Source organism: Anomaloglossus baeobatrachus, chromosome 5, assembly GCF_048569485.1.
Source record: "Anomaloglossus baeobatrachus isolate aAnoBae1 chromosome 5, aAnoBae1.hap1, whole genome shotgun sequence".
Taxonomy (NCBI): domain Eukaryota; kingdom Metazoa; phylum Chordata; class Amphibia; order Anura; family Aromobatidae; genus Anomaloglossus; species Anomaloglossus baeobatrachus.
In genome coordinates, this window is record NC_134357.1 from 402,738,505 (window position 1) to 402,754,355 (window position 15,851).

The 15,851-nt window shown below is 39.3% G+C and overlaps 1 protein-coding gene across 1 annotated transcript in view; it reads left to right on the forward strand.

Annotated features, from left to right (window-relative positions):
* The window catches only part of LOC142311634 (NXPE family member 4-like), a 125,418-nt gene that overhangs the window by 86,698 nt on the left and 22,869 nt on the right, over positions 1-15,851 (forward strand). The window lies entirely within an intron of this gene.

The window sequence follows — 15,851 nt, forward strand, 5'->3', positions numbered from 1 at the left end:
TGTTGTGTTTTGTAAATTACCTAGATTTCCATATGTAATTTAACCAATTCACGTTCATATTAAATTGATGGCTCAATCTATATTTGTTGGAACAGAGATATAATTTACAGTGGGTTACTTTTCGAGGCCGCTGCAGATATAAATTGAAAAGGAACCCGCAATATTGAATATTGCTCTTAACCCGCAGTTAGATATAGTGTTACTCTACAGCAGAGGTCTCAAACACACCTGCACGCCATATACAGCCGCTCAGGCTGCTTCTTGCAGCCTGCAGGCACGTATTCCTCTTGATGATCGTGGCCGGTTTAGGGGCTGCAACCATCACTGCTTTATTTCAGATGAACGTTTTACTGGCACTGCGCTGAGTGAAGCTCTTTCTGCACTACTCCAATAGATCACAAGATGTATGAGAAAAACGGGTTTGATGCTGCGCTAAAAACCACAACTCCAGGGGATTTGATGAAATCCTTTTCTTTATTTGCACGGGTCAACGCGTTTCGAAGGCACAGCCGCCTTCTTCATCAGGACAATACAAAGCAAAAAAGAACAGCATAACACATGTTGCTGCACACAGTGAGATATATAGTAATGAACAAGCAACAGGAATGACGTCAGAAGACCAGTGACTAATCGCCACGTGGAGTTCTCAGAGTAGAGAAAAAAAAAGGCGGGTGTAACTGTGAGATGAGAAAAAAGGAAAAAAAAAAAAAAAAGGGGGAAAAAAAGGGAGGGTGTAACCAGTATTGGTCTCAAAGGTGCTGGAAAAATACATTGATAACATTAAATTAATGAAAATAAATTGTGAAAAATATATATATGCACATGTATGTATATCTGCAAAAAAATACACATGCATAAAAAGCTGCAAAGATATGAATTTATATAAATAAAAATGAATTAATAAGAAATATATGAAAAGTGTACAGTGAACACATGAAGGTATCTGATATATCCATATTCTTCTTCAAAAAGGAGTGATAACTGTTAGATAAAAATATTGTTTAAGGGGTTTAATTTATTAGATTCATTAAAGTGACCGATAAAGTATATTTGGTGCAGGACTATTGTGGTTGAACAAGTGTGGAGAACCCTTATCTAGATCGAGGTGAAGAAAGTTCAAACAAGACCGTGGGAAAAAAAGATACTGAGCATGCGTGAGCTGACCCAGCTCATTATCACAGGGACCCGCTTGCAAGGGTAATGTGCGGACAGAGCGTGGGAAAAAGGAAAAAACACATGTGTAAAAGGAAAAAATAAACGCAGCAAAGGGAAGGATTAAGAAATATGCCTGCGAAGGCTAAAGATAGGGAAAAAGGGGGGGGGAAGAGGAAGAGAAGGTCCTACATTGAATCAACTGTAGGAAACCAGTTGAGATGTGTTCGTAAAATGGTAGGACATGTCCTGCAGAAATGTGGCCGACAATAGTAAAATGAGCACGGGGAGCTATGAAGGTGGCAATGCAAACCTCAAATTTAGAATAATGACATATATGTCTACATAAAAATATATCATATAAAAATATAAATATATAAATATATCATATAAAATGATTTCATCCTTAAAGAAAACACACTAAAATGTGGAATAAAAGGGGGGGCAAAAATATGGAAACAACTTACATAAAAACTATATATATATCCATGTGCACATAAATATCGTGTATCCGCATGTGCTCCTATATGCTAATTTCGGCATATAGTAGTGAAAAATGATAAAAATATTATTATTATTATAAAATTCGGGCGATGAAAAATATATATATATGGATAATGAAACATGTAGAACATGAATACATATATATACATATAAATACATACAAAAACGCATAAATGTATAAAAATATAAAAATTGATGTTAGGTTAAATTAATAACGAAAATTAATAAAAGAGGTCCGTAAGTTCATTGAGGCCATGGGGTTTCAAAGTATCAAGTTTATGAATCCAGAATGTTTCTTTTTTACTAAGTAGTTCCATTCTGTTGGGTGTATCCGGTGGAATTTGTTCAATGGGGGTGATCTTAAAGCACATTGCTTTATTATGAAACACGGCACAATGCCTTGACAGGCCATGCAACATGAACCCTATCTTGACATTATGCCTGTGAGAATTCAACCTACAGTGTAAGGGCTGGCAAGTCCTCCCCACATATTGTTTGCCGCAAATACAATCTATCACATAGATAACATAATTGGACTGGCAGGATAAATGGTCCTTAATGGGAAAATTCTCAGTCCCTTTAAACGAACTGAAGGATGTCCTGTTGTGACAGATGCTTCTGCAGCATAGGCAGTTCTTTGTATTACATCTGAAGGATCCCGAAGGGGAAATAACATTGCTCCAGTCTACTTGGAGCAATGATGTTTTTTATAGTCGGGGCTCTCCTAAAAGTAATACCAGGATGGATTGGCAGAACTTTTTTGAGGATGGGGTCATTCAGAAGTACCGCCCAGTGATTACAGAGAATCTTTTTGATATTGAGGTTGTCGCTGCTAAAGGTGGTGATAAAGTTAAAAGCGAAAAAACTCGCTGGCTGATCTCTGGAATCTGGCATTTTATCCAATTGCAGGGATTTTTTGGAAGCGAGTAGATCATTCTGTTCAAGCAATTTGGTGGTATTATAAGCTTTATTCAGTAAATAATTGGGATATTTCTTTTCAAGAAAGCGGTTTCTCAAGATATCTACTTGGGCTTTAAACTCTAACCCAGAGGTGCAATTTCTCCTTATCCTCTTATACTGGTTTACGGGTATATTCTGCAGCCATTTATTATAATGTTCACTGCTGTAATCAATATAACTGTTGGCATCAACCTGCTTGAAAAAAATTTTTGTACATATTTTCTTGTCCTGATGGTAGATAGTCAGATCCAAGAAATTAATCATGTTCTCATCAATAGTAGGTGCAAACTCTAAACCCCATACGTTATTTTTCAAGGAGCTCAGAAATAGGTCAATATCACCGAGCTCCTTATCCCATATAAGGAACAAGTCGTCTATAAATCTTTTATAGACGACTATGCCTTTAACGAAGTCACCATCCTGTATATGTAGAATTTCAAACAGTCCCATGAAGAGGTTTGCATAAGAGCAAGCTGCTTTGGACCCCATCGCCGTACCAAGCCGCTGATGGTATAACTGCTCAGAGAAGGTGAAATAATTATTTTTCAATATAAAACCCATAGCCTCTATAAGGAAATCTTTCTGTAAGGCAGGGAACCTATCATCATCTTTGAGAAAATATGCAAAGCTAAAAAGCCCCAAATCATGGGCTATATTAGAATATAAAGAGGCCACATCTACAGTGACAAATAAGTAAGAGCACTTCCAGGGTATGTCCCTAATGATGTCTATGAGATGTGAAGAATCCCTAAGGTGGCTACTAAGCTTCAGAACTTGCGGTTGCATTAGCTGATCGACGTATGCCGCTAAATTTGCTGTCAAAGAGTTGATGCCCGAAATTATGGGGCGACCTGGGGGATTACAGGGGTTTTTATGCAGTTTGGGTAGATGATAAAAAAATGCTACATTATGATTATTATTCTGCAGGAATTTTTTCTCAGATGAATCCAGTATATTTTTATCAATAGCCCTCTGTATCAGGTTTTTATATGCTAATACCGCATGCTCATAATCATCCCATTCAACAATATGATAATAGGTGGGATCGGATAATATCCTTAGCGCTTCCTTGACATAGTCACCCCTGTCCTGGATGACTATGCCCCCCCCTTTGTCGGCAGATCTAATTACAATGTCTTTATTTTCCTTCAGATTTTTTAGTGCTAGTCTCTCTCTTTTATTCAGATTGTGTTGTAACACTTTTTTTGTGTTCATGAGTTTTTTAAGGTCAGTCAGAACCAAATCGCTAAAGGTTTTAATGTGGTGCCCTTTACTGCTCGTCGGGTAAAACCTAGATTTGGGTTTTACACTGGCGTGGAAAAATGGGGGATCTACCCGTGGGGTGGATACATCAGTATTGGAAATTGGCAAAACATTACTATTTAATAAAAAATGTCTTTTCAATGTCAATTTTCTGATATAATTTTGTACATCTAAAAACAATTCAAAATCTTTCGCTCTTTGGGAGGGACAAAAAGAAAGTCCCTTGCGTAATACTGAGGTTTCCCATTCATCCAGATGATAACTAGAGAGATTGAAAATATTATTGGTGGTTTCTGTAGGTTTTAGTTTTAATTTTAAATTAGCCTGATCTCTTTTTTGCTGGAGTCGGCATCCTGCTCGGACTCCTCTAGTGTGTTTTTTCGTTTTTTTGTTGTTACAGATTTTGGAATGAGGAAATCCGTTATAAGACTCTCCTTGTTGGTTCTGGCTGGGGGTAAAAAAGGAACCAGTGGTGAGATTTTCAGCGTGTTATCAATGGTTACAATTTTATTGGTAGGGGGATTTTGAGATGAAAGGGCTGGAAAGCTCTGTACACCCGATATATCTGGCATCCCCGGTGATGATGGTAAATCTTCATAAGTGGAGAAGTTTAATAAATCAGTAAATTCATTACTTTGAGTGTCCAAGTTATTCTGCTCTGATTTATTAGCACATTGCAGATCAAAGAGATCTCTCTCTTTTCTGATCTTTTCAATTTGTAATCTGATCCTTGCCAGATGTTCTCGTGTCTCTTTGAGATCTTTAACAGAGGAGTCATCATGCGAAACACTGGTGCTATTAGCATCGCTGGTGACAGATAGGGAAGATGCGATAGTATTAACACACTGAGGAACAGTAGCACGTGTAAATACTTCATCTGCCAACTGATCAATCGTGTCTGGAATTTTTTTGTATGATTTAATATTAGCAGTATGATTTTGGACACCAGGTAAGGGGGGTACCATGGTTTTGTGAGGGTCAGATCCCTTGGTTGGGTGTGATTTGGAAGGCTTGCGGTATTTACTATTAAAATAATTTTTCCCATTTGTGGAACTATACCTCCCAGAAACGGAACCTCTGTCATTATCAGAAGGGTTAGAAAGTGCCTCTGTATGTGTAGAGTATGTCTACACATACTCTACACATACACATCAACTCTTTGACAGCAAATTTAGCGGCATACGTCGATCAGCTAATGCAACCGCAAGTTCTGAAGCTTAGTAGCCACCTTAGGGATTCTTCACATCTCATAGACATCATTAGGGACATACCCTGGAAGTGCTCTTACTTATTTGTCACTGTAGATGTGGCCTCTTTATATTCTAATATAGCCCATGATTTGGGGCTTTTTAGCTTTGCATATTTTCTCAAAGATGATGATAGGTTCCCTGCCTTACAGAAAGATTTCCTTATAGAGGCTATGGGTTTTATATTGAAAAATAATTATTTCACCTTCTCTGAGCAGTTATACCATCAGCGGCTTGGTACGGCGATGGGGTCCAAAGCAGCTTGCTCTTATGCAAACCTCTTCATGGGACTGTTTGAAATTCTACATATACAGGATGGTGACTTCGTTAAAGGCATAGTCGTCTATAAAAGATTTATAGACGACTTGTTCCTTATATGGGATAAGGAGCTCGGTGATATTGACCTATTTCTGAGCTCCTTGAAAAATAACGTATGGGGTTTAGAGTTTGCACCTACTATTGATGAGAACATGATTAATTTCTTGGATCTGACTATCTACCATCAGGACAAGAAAATATGTACAAAAACTTTTTTCAAGCAGGTTGATGCCAACAGTTATATTGATTACAGCAGTGAACATTATAATAAATGGCTGCAGAATATACCCGTAAACCAGTATAAGAGGATAAGGAGAAATTGCACCTCTGGGTTAGAGTTTAAAGCCCAAGTAGATATCTTGAGAAACCGCTTTCTTGAAAAGAAATATCCCAATTATTTACTGAATAAAGCTTATAATACCACCAAATTGCTTGAACAGAATGATCTACTCGCTTCCAAAAAATCCCTGCAATTGGATAAAATGCCAGATTCCAGAGATCAGCCAGCGAGTTTTTTCGCTTTTAACTTTATCACCACCTTTAGCAGCGACAACCTCAATATCAAAAAGATTCTCTGTAATCACTGGGCGGTACTTCTGAATGACCCCATCCTCAAAAAAGTTCTGCCAATCCATCCTGGTATTACTTTTAGGAGAGCCCCGACTATAAAAAACATCATTGCTCCAAGTAGACTGAAAAAAGTACAGAAAGGGGAAATTGTTATTTCCCCTTCGGGATCCTTCAGATGTAATACAAAGAACTGCCTATGCTGCAGAAGCATCTGTCACAACAGGTCATCCTTCAGTTCGTTTAAAGGGACTGAGAATTTTCCCATTAAGGACCATTTATCCTGCCAGTCCAATTATGTTATCTATGTGATAGATTGTATTTGCGGCAAACAATATGTGGGGAGGACTTGCCAGCCCTTACACTGTAGGTTGAATTCTCACAGGCATAATGTCAAGATAGGGTTCATGTTGCATGGCCTGTCAAGGCATTGTGCCGTGTTTCATAATAAAGCAATGTGCTTTAAGATCACCCCCATTGAACAAATTCCACCGGATACACCCAACAGAATGGAACTACTTAGTAAAAAAGAAACATTCTGGATTCATAAACTTGATACTTTGAAACCCCATGGCCTCAATGAACTTACGGACCTCTTTTATTAATTTTCGTTATTAATTTAACCTAACATCAATTATCAGAAGGGTTAGAAAGTGCCTCTGTATGTGTAGAGTATGTCTACACATACAGAGGCACTTTCTAACCCTTCTGATAATGACAGAGGTTCCGTTTCTAGGAGGTATAGTTCCACAAATGGGAAAAATTATTTTAATAGTAAATACCGCAAGCCTTCCAAATCACACCCAACCAAGGGATCTGACCCTCACAAAACCATGGTACCCCCCCTTACCTGGTGTCCAAAATCATACTGCTAATATTAAATCATACAAAAAAATTCCAGACACGATTGATCAGTTGGCAGATGAAGTATTTACACGTGCTACTGTTCCTCAGTGTGTTAATACTATCGCATCTTCCCTATCTGTCACCAGCGATGCTAATAGCACCAGTGTTTCGCATGATGACTCCTCTGTTAATGATCTCAAAGAGACACGAAAACATCTGGCAAGGATCAGATTACAAATTGAAAAGATCAGAAAAGAGAGAGATCTCTTTGATCTGCAATGTGCTAATAAATCAGAGCAGAATAACTTGGACACTCAAAGTAATGAATTTACTGATTTATTAAGCTTCTCCACTTATGAAGATTTACCATCATCACCGGGGATGCCAGATATATCGGGTGTACAGAGCTTTCCAGCCCTTTCATCTCAAAATCCCCCTACCAATAAAATTGTAACCATTGATAACACGCTGAAAATCTCACCACTGGTTCCTTTTTTACCCCCAGCCAGAACCAACAAGGAGAGTCTTATAACGGATTTCCTCATTCCAAAATCTGTAACAACAAAAAAACGAAAAAACACACTAGAGGAGTCCGAGCAGGATGCCGGCTCCAGCAAAAAAGAGATCAGGCTAATTTAAAATTAAAACTAAAATCTACAGAAACCACCAATAATATTTTCAATCTCTCTAATTATCATCTGGATGAATGGGAAACCTCAGTATTACGCAAGGGACTTTCTTTTTGTCCCTCCCAAAGATCGAAAGATTTTGAAGTGTTTTTAGATGTACAAAATTATATCAGAAAATTGACATTGAAAAGACATTTTTTATTAAATAGTAATGTTTTGCCAATTTCCAATACTGATGTATCCACCCCACGGGTAGATCCCCCATTTTTCCACGCCAGTGTAAAACCCAAATCTAGGTTTTACCCGACGAGCAGTAAAGGGCACCACATTAAAACCTTAGCGATTTGGTTCTGACTGACCTTAAAAAACTCATGAACACAAAAAAAGTGTTACAACACAATCTGAATAAAAGAGAGAGACTAGCACTAAAAAATCTGAAGGAAAATAAAGACATTGTAATTAGATCTGCCGACAAAGGGGGGGGCATAGTCATCCAGGACAGGGGTGACTATGTCAAGGAAGCGCTAAGGATATTATCCGATCCCACCTATTATCATATTGTTGAATGGGATGATTATGAGCATGCGGTATTAGCATATAAAAACCTGATACAGAGGGCTGTTGATAAAAATATACTGGATTCATCTGAGAAAAAATTCCTGCAGAATAATAATCATAATGTAGCATTTTTTTATCATCTACCCAAACTGCATAAAAACCCCTGTAATCCCCCAGGTCGCCCCATAATTTCGGGCATCAACTCTTTGACAGCAAATTTAGCGGCATACGTCGATCAGCTAATGCAACCGCAAGTTCTGAAGCTTAGTAGCCACCTTAGGGATTCTTCACATCTCATAGACATCATTAGGGACATACCCTGGAAGTGCTCTTACTTATTTGTCACTGTAGATGTGGCCTCTTTATATTCTAATATAGCCCATGATTTGGGGCTTTTTAGCTTTGCATATTTTCTCAAAGATGATGATAGGTTCCCTGCCTTACAGAAAGATTTCCTTATAGAGGCTATGGGTTTTATATTGAAAAATAATTATTTCACCTTCTCTGAGCAGTTATACCATCAGCGGCTTGGTACGGCGATGGGGTCCAAAGCAGCTTGCTCTTATGCAAACCTCTTCATGGGACTGTTTGAAATTCTACATATACAGGATGGTGACTTCGTTAAAGGCATAGTCGTCTATAAAAGATTTATAGACGACTTGTTCCTTATATGGGATAAGGAGCTCGGTGATATTGACCTATTTCTGAGCTCCTTGAAAAATAACGTATGGGGTTTAGAGTTTGCACCTACTATTGATGAGAACATGATTCATTTCTTGGATCTGACTATCTACCATCAGGACAAGAAAATATGTACAAAAACTTTTTTCAAGCAGGTTGATGCCAACAGTTATATTGATTACAGCAGTGAACATTATAATAAATGGCTGCAGAATATACCCGTAAACCAGTATAAGAGGATAAGGAGAAATTGCACCTCTGGGTTAGAGTTTAAAGCCCAAGTAGATATCTTGAGAAACCGCTTTCTTGAAAAGAAATATCCCAATTATTTACTGAATAAAGCTTATAATACCACCAAATTGCTTGAACAGAATGATCTACTCGCTTCCAAAAAATCCCTGCAATTGGATAAAATGCCAGATTCCAGAGATCAGCCAGCGAGTTTTTTCGCTTTTAACTTTATCACCACCTTTAGCAGCGACAACCTCAATATCAAAAAGATTCTCTGTAATCACTGGGCGGTACTTCTGAATGACCCCATCCTCAAAAAAGTTCTGCCAATCCATCCTGGTATTACTTTTAGGAGAGCCCCGACTATAAAAAACATCATTGCTCCAAGTAGACTGAAAAAAGTACAGAAAGGGGAAATTGTTATTTCCCCTTCGGGATCCTTCAGATGTAATACAAAGAACTGCCTATGCTGCAGAAGCATCTGTCCCAACAGGTCATCCTTCAGTTCGTTTAAAGGGACTGAGAATTTTCCCATTAAGGACCATTTATCCTGCCAGTCCAATTATGTTATCTATGTGATAGATTGTATTTGCGGCAAACAATATGTGGGGAGGACTTGCCAGCCCTTACACTGTAGGTTGAATTCTCACAGGCATAATGTCAAGATAGGGTTCATGTTGCATGGCCTGTCAAGGCATTGTGCCGTGTTTCATAATAAAGCAATGTGCTTTAAGATCACCCCCATTGAACAAATTCCACCGGATACACCCAACAGAATGGAACTACTTAGTAAAAAAGAAACATTCTGGATTCATAAACTTGATACTTTGAAACCCCATGGCCTCAATGAACTTACGGACCTCTTTTATTAATTTTCGTTATTAATTTAACCTAACATCAATTTTTATATTTTTATATTTTTATACATTTATGCGTTTTTGTATGTTTTTATATGTATATATATGTATTCATGTTTTACATGTTTCATTATCCATATATATATATTTTTCATCGCCTGAATTTTATAATAATAATAATATTTTTATCATTTTTCACTACTATATGCCGAAATTAGCATATAGGAGCACATGCGGATACACGATATTTATGTGCACATGGATATATATATAGTTTTTATGTAAGTTGTTTCCATATTTTTGCCCCCCCCTTTTATTCCACATTTTAGTGTGTTTTCTTTAAGGATGAAATCATTTTATATGATATATTTATATATATTTATATTTTTATATGATATATTTTTATGTAGACATATATGTCATTATTCTAAATTTGAGGTTTGCATTGCCACCTTCATAGCTCCCCGTGCTCATTTTACTATTGTCGGCCACATTTCTGCAGGACATGTCCTACCATTTTACGAACACATCTCAACTGGTTTCCTACAGTTGATTCAATGTAGGACCTTCTCTTCCTCCTCCCCCCCCCTTTTTCCCTATCTTTAGCCTTCGCAGGCATATTTCTTAATCCTTCCCTTTGCTGCGTTTATTTTTTCCTTTTACACATGTGTTTTTTCCTTTTTCCCACGCTCTGTCCGCACATTACCCTTGCGAGCGGGTCCCTGTGATAATGAGCTGGGTCAGCTCACACATGCTCAGTATCTTTTTTTCCCACGGTCTTGTTTGAACTTTCTTCACCTCGATCTAGATAAGGGTTCTCCACACTTGTTCAACCACAATAGTCCTGCACCAAATATACTTTATCGGTTACTTTAATGAATCTAATAAATTAAACCCCTTAAACAATATTTTTATCTAACAGTTATCACTCCTTTTTGAAGAAGAATATGGATATATCAGATACCTTCATGTGTTCACTGTACATTTTTCATATATTTCTTATTAATTCATTTTTATTTATATAAATTCATATCTTTGCAGCTTTTTATGCATGTGTATTTTTTTGCAGATATACATACATGTGCATATATATATTTTTCACAATTTATTTTCATTAATTTAATGTTATCAATGTATTTTTCCAGCACCTTTGAGACCAATACTGGTTACACCCTCCCTTTTTTTCCCCTTTTTTTTTTTTTTCCTTTTTTCTCATCTCACAGTTACACCCGCCTTTTTTTTTCTCTACTCTGAGAACTCCACGTGGCGATTAGTCACTGGTCTTCTGACGTCATTCCTGTTGCTTGTTCATTACTATATATCTCACTGTGTACAGCAACATGTGTTATGCTGTTCTTTTTTGCTTTGTATTGTCCTGATGAAGAAGGCGGCTGTGCCTTCGAAACGCGTTGACCCGTGCAAATAAAGAAAAGGATTTCATCAAATCCCCTGGAGTTGTGGTTTTTAGCGCAGCATCAAACCCGTTTTTCTCATACATCTTGTGATCTACCTTCCCATCGGGGCTGCAGCTGACCACCATATGCACTTTCTGCCTAAATGCTCGCAGAGGAGTTGTGCCTGTCACAACTGAAACAGGTGAGTACCTGTCTCTTTACATTTTAATCTCTTGTCCACCAGATAAGACCCTATTTTGCGCTTTCTTCCTCCACAGTTTTTTCCTGATATGCACTACTCCAATGGCAGCCACTGGCCAATCAGAGACAAGCAGCAAAACATTCATCTGAATTTTATAACAAGCGCTGACAGTGGCTGTGATTGTCAAGGGGGGTTCATGCTTGCGGGCCCCAAAGAGCAGGGTAGAGAACACCGAGGGAATAGAGGACAGATGAGCAGAATGTTTTGTGGGTGGGTGTGTCTGTGTGTGTGTAGAATGGCACAATAGGGGACCAGGATGGGACATTGCTAGTGTGTGTGTGTGTGTCAGTGTGTGTGTGTGTGTGTGTGTGTGTGTGTGTGTATAATGTAGCAATAGGGGACCAGGATGGAACGTTGGTGTGTGTGTAGAATGACACAATAGGGATACCAGGTTGGGACATTGCTAGCGTGTGTGTGTGTGTGTCTGTGTGTGTGTGTCTGTGTGTGTGTGTGTGTGTGTGTGTGTGTGTGTGTGAAGAATGGCACAATAGGGGACCAGGATGTGACATTGCTACAAGAAGAGGATCAGTAATGAAGACATTACTACCAGAATTGGACACATTACTGCAGGATGGAGACAAGGATGGGGCACATTAGTAAAAAGGTTGCAAGATTGGGCACATTACTACAGGAGGGGGCACATTACTACAAGATAGGCACATTGCTACAGGATTGGGACAAGGATGGATCACATTAGGGGACAAAACTGGGGCACATTACTAGAGGATGGGGGCAAGGATGGGGCGCATTTCTAAAAGGGGGCAAGGATGGGGCACATTACTACAGGATGGGCACATTACTACAGGATGGGAACAAGGATGGGGCACATTACTACAGGATGGGCACATTACTACAGAATGGGAACAAGGATGGGGCAGATTACTACAGGATGGGGACAAGAATGGGTACATTATTACAGAATTTGGACCAGGATGGGTACATTACTTCAAGAACAGGAACAGGATGGGGGATATTACTAAAAGATGTTGGCAAAAATTACTATATGGTAAAACTAATTGTAAAACTATATGACTTACAAGAAAGATAAAATGTAGACAAAAAATAAAGCATTATTTTTTTTACCATCAAATACGTTTTTATATACAGTACGGAAAGTATTCAGACTCCTTTACATTTTTCACTCTTTCTTTCATTATAGCCATTTGGTAAATTCAAAAAAGTTCATTTTTTCCCTCATGAATGTACACTCTGCACCCCATCTTGACAGGAAAAAAACAGAAATGTTGACATTTTTGCAAATTTATTAAACAAGAAAAACTGAAATATTACATGGTCATAATAAGTATTCAGACCATTTGCTCAGACACTCATATTTAAATCACATGCTGTCCATATCCTTGTGATCCTCCTTGAGATGGTTCTACTCCTTCATTGGAGTGCAGCTGTGTATTTAATTAAATTGATAGGACTTGATTTGGAAAGTCATACACTTGTCTATATAAGACCTCACAGCTCACAGTGCATGTCAGACCAAATGAGAATCATGAGGTCAAAGGAACTGCCAAGGAGCTCAGAGTCAGAACTAGGGCAAGGCACAGATCTGGCCAAGGTTACAAAAGAAGTTCTGTAGTACTCAAGGTTCTTAAGAGCACAGTGGCATCCATAATCCTTAAATGGAAGAAGTTTGGGACCACCAGAACTCTTCCTAGACCTGGCCGTCCAGCCAAACTGAGCAATTGTGGGAAAATAGCCTTGGTGAGAAAGGTAAATAAGAACCCCAAGATCACTGTGGCTGAGCTCGAACGATGCAGTAGAGAGATGGGAGAAAGTTACACAAACTCAACTATCACTGCAGCCCTCCTCCAGTCAGGCCTTTAAGGCAGGGTGGCCCGACGGAAGCCTCTCCTCAGTGCAAAACATATGAAAGCCTGCATAGAGTTTGCAAAAAAACACATGAAGGACTCACAGACTATGAGAAATAAGATTATCTGGTCTGATGAAACGAAGATAGAACTTTTTGGTGATAATTCTAAGCGGTATGTATGGATAAAACCAGGCACTGCTCACCACCTGCCCAATACAATCCCAACAGTGAAACATGGTGGTGGCAGCATCATTCTATGGGGGTGATTTTCAGCTGCAGGGACAAGACGACTGGTTGCAATTGATGGAAAGATTAATGTGGCCAAGTATAGAGATATCCTGGAAGAAAACCTCTTCCAGAGTGCTCTGGACCTCAGACTTGGCTGAAGGTTCATCTTCCAACAAGACAATGATCCTAATCACACAGATAAAATAACAAAGGAGTGGCTTCAGAACAACTCTGTGACCATTCCTGACTGGCCCACCCAGAGCCCCATGACCCTGAGCATCTCTGGAGAGACCTGAAAATGGCTGTCCACCAACGTTCACCATCCAACCTAATAGAACTGGAGAGGATCTGCAAGGAAGAATGGCAGAGGATCCCCAAATCCAGGTGTGAAAAACTTGTTGCATCATTCCCAAGAAGACTCAAGGCTGTACTAGCTCAAAAGGTGCTTCTACTCAATACTGAGCAAAGGGTTTGAATACTTATGACCATGTGATATTTTAGTTTTTCTTATTTAATAAATTTGCAAAAATGTCTACATTTCTGTTTTTTTTTCTTTCAAGATGGGGTGCAGAGTGTACATTAATGAGAAAATGATTTTTTTTTTAATCTACCAAATGGTTGCAATGAAACAAAGAGTGAAAAATTTAAAGGGGTCTGAATACTTTCCGCATCCACTGTCTATATTTAAACCAAAAAGTGCACGTTTGTTAAACAAGAAAAAATGTTCAAAAACAGTGATCCAAAGGTGTAGAGTAGGGGTCTCAAACTCGGCTGGGTGTATGGGCCGCACAGAGGAAAAAAAATAATTTGGGGGGCCGCATTCTTTGCAGGACAAAGTGACATTTTTATTGGTACCATATATAATATATTTTTTTTTACACACCTTGGGATCACTGATTTTGAACATTTTCACTTGTTCATTATAGCAAACGTGCACATTTATCCCTTTCTTGTAACTAATAGTCTTACAATTAGCACTATATAGAAATTTTGACCATCTTTTAGTAATGTTCCCCATATTGTTGTAACGTGCACATCCTTGTCCCCTTGTAGTATTGTGCCCCATCCCACAGTAATGTGCCCATCCTTGTCCCCTTGTAGTATTGTACCCCATCCTAGTCCCCATCCCACAGTAATGTGCTCATCCTTGTCCCCATCCTATAGTAATGTTCCCCATCCCTGTCCCCATTTTGTAGTAATGTGTTCATCCTTGTCCCCATGTTATAGTAATGTGTTCATCCTTGTCCCCATCCTATAGTAATGTCCCCAATCTATAGTAATGTGTCCATCCTTGTCCCCCATCTTATAGTAATGTTCCCCATCCTTGTCCCCTTGTACCAATGTCCCCATCCTATAGTACTGTCCCCAATCTATAGTAATGTGCCCATCCTTTAGTAATGTGCCAACCTTGTCCCCACCCTATAGTAATGTCCCCAGCATTATCCCTATTCTATAGTAATGTTTCCCATCCTTGTCCCCTTGTAGTAATGTCCCTATTCTACAGTAATGTGCCCACCTTGTCCCCATCCTGTAGTAATGTTCCCATCCTATAGTATTGTGCCCATCCTAGTCCCCATCCTATAGTACTGTGTCCACCTTGTCCCCATCCTATAGTAATGTCCCCATCCTATAGTATTGTGCCCATCCTATAGTAATGTCCTCAGCCTTGTCCCCATTCTATAGTCATGTGCCCATCCTAGTCCCTATCCTATAGTAATGTGCCCATCCTAGTCCCCATCCTATAGTAATGTCCCCATACTATAGTAATAATGTCCCCATCCAATAGTAATGTGCCCATCCTTGTAATGTCCCTATCCTATAGTAATGTCTCCAGCCTTATCCCCATCCCATAGTAATGTGCGCACTTTCTCCCCATCCTGTAGTAATGGGTCAGCAGCTCCCCTCACCTTCCACAGACGCTGGAGTGAAGCTGAGGGGAGTGGTCTGCGGCCCCAGATCCAGTGATTGGAGAGATCGGTCACAAGGCCGGTCTCTCCAATCAGAGCTGGGGGCGGGTGAAACACAGGTCACCCAGCTCCAGCCAATGATCAGGGCTACAGCTGGACTGATCTTGGCTGGATTTCAATGTTTCAGCGATTTTCAATGGCTGAAACATTAGTGGCTGTGATTGGCTGAGCGGTGTTCGTCAGCCAATCACAGTCTCCGTAGGTCCGGGGAGGAGACACCACCCCTCCTGAGGTCTTCTCCTTCCCGAATCTAAGGTATTTGCAGCGATCGTAGCCACCGGGGTTGCGATTTCGCCATGACGTACTGGGTACATCATGGGTCCTTAAGTACCAGGGAGCCATAACGTACCCAGTACGTCATA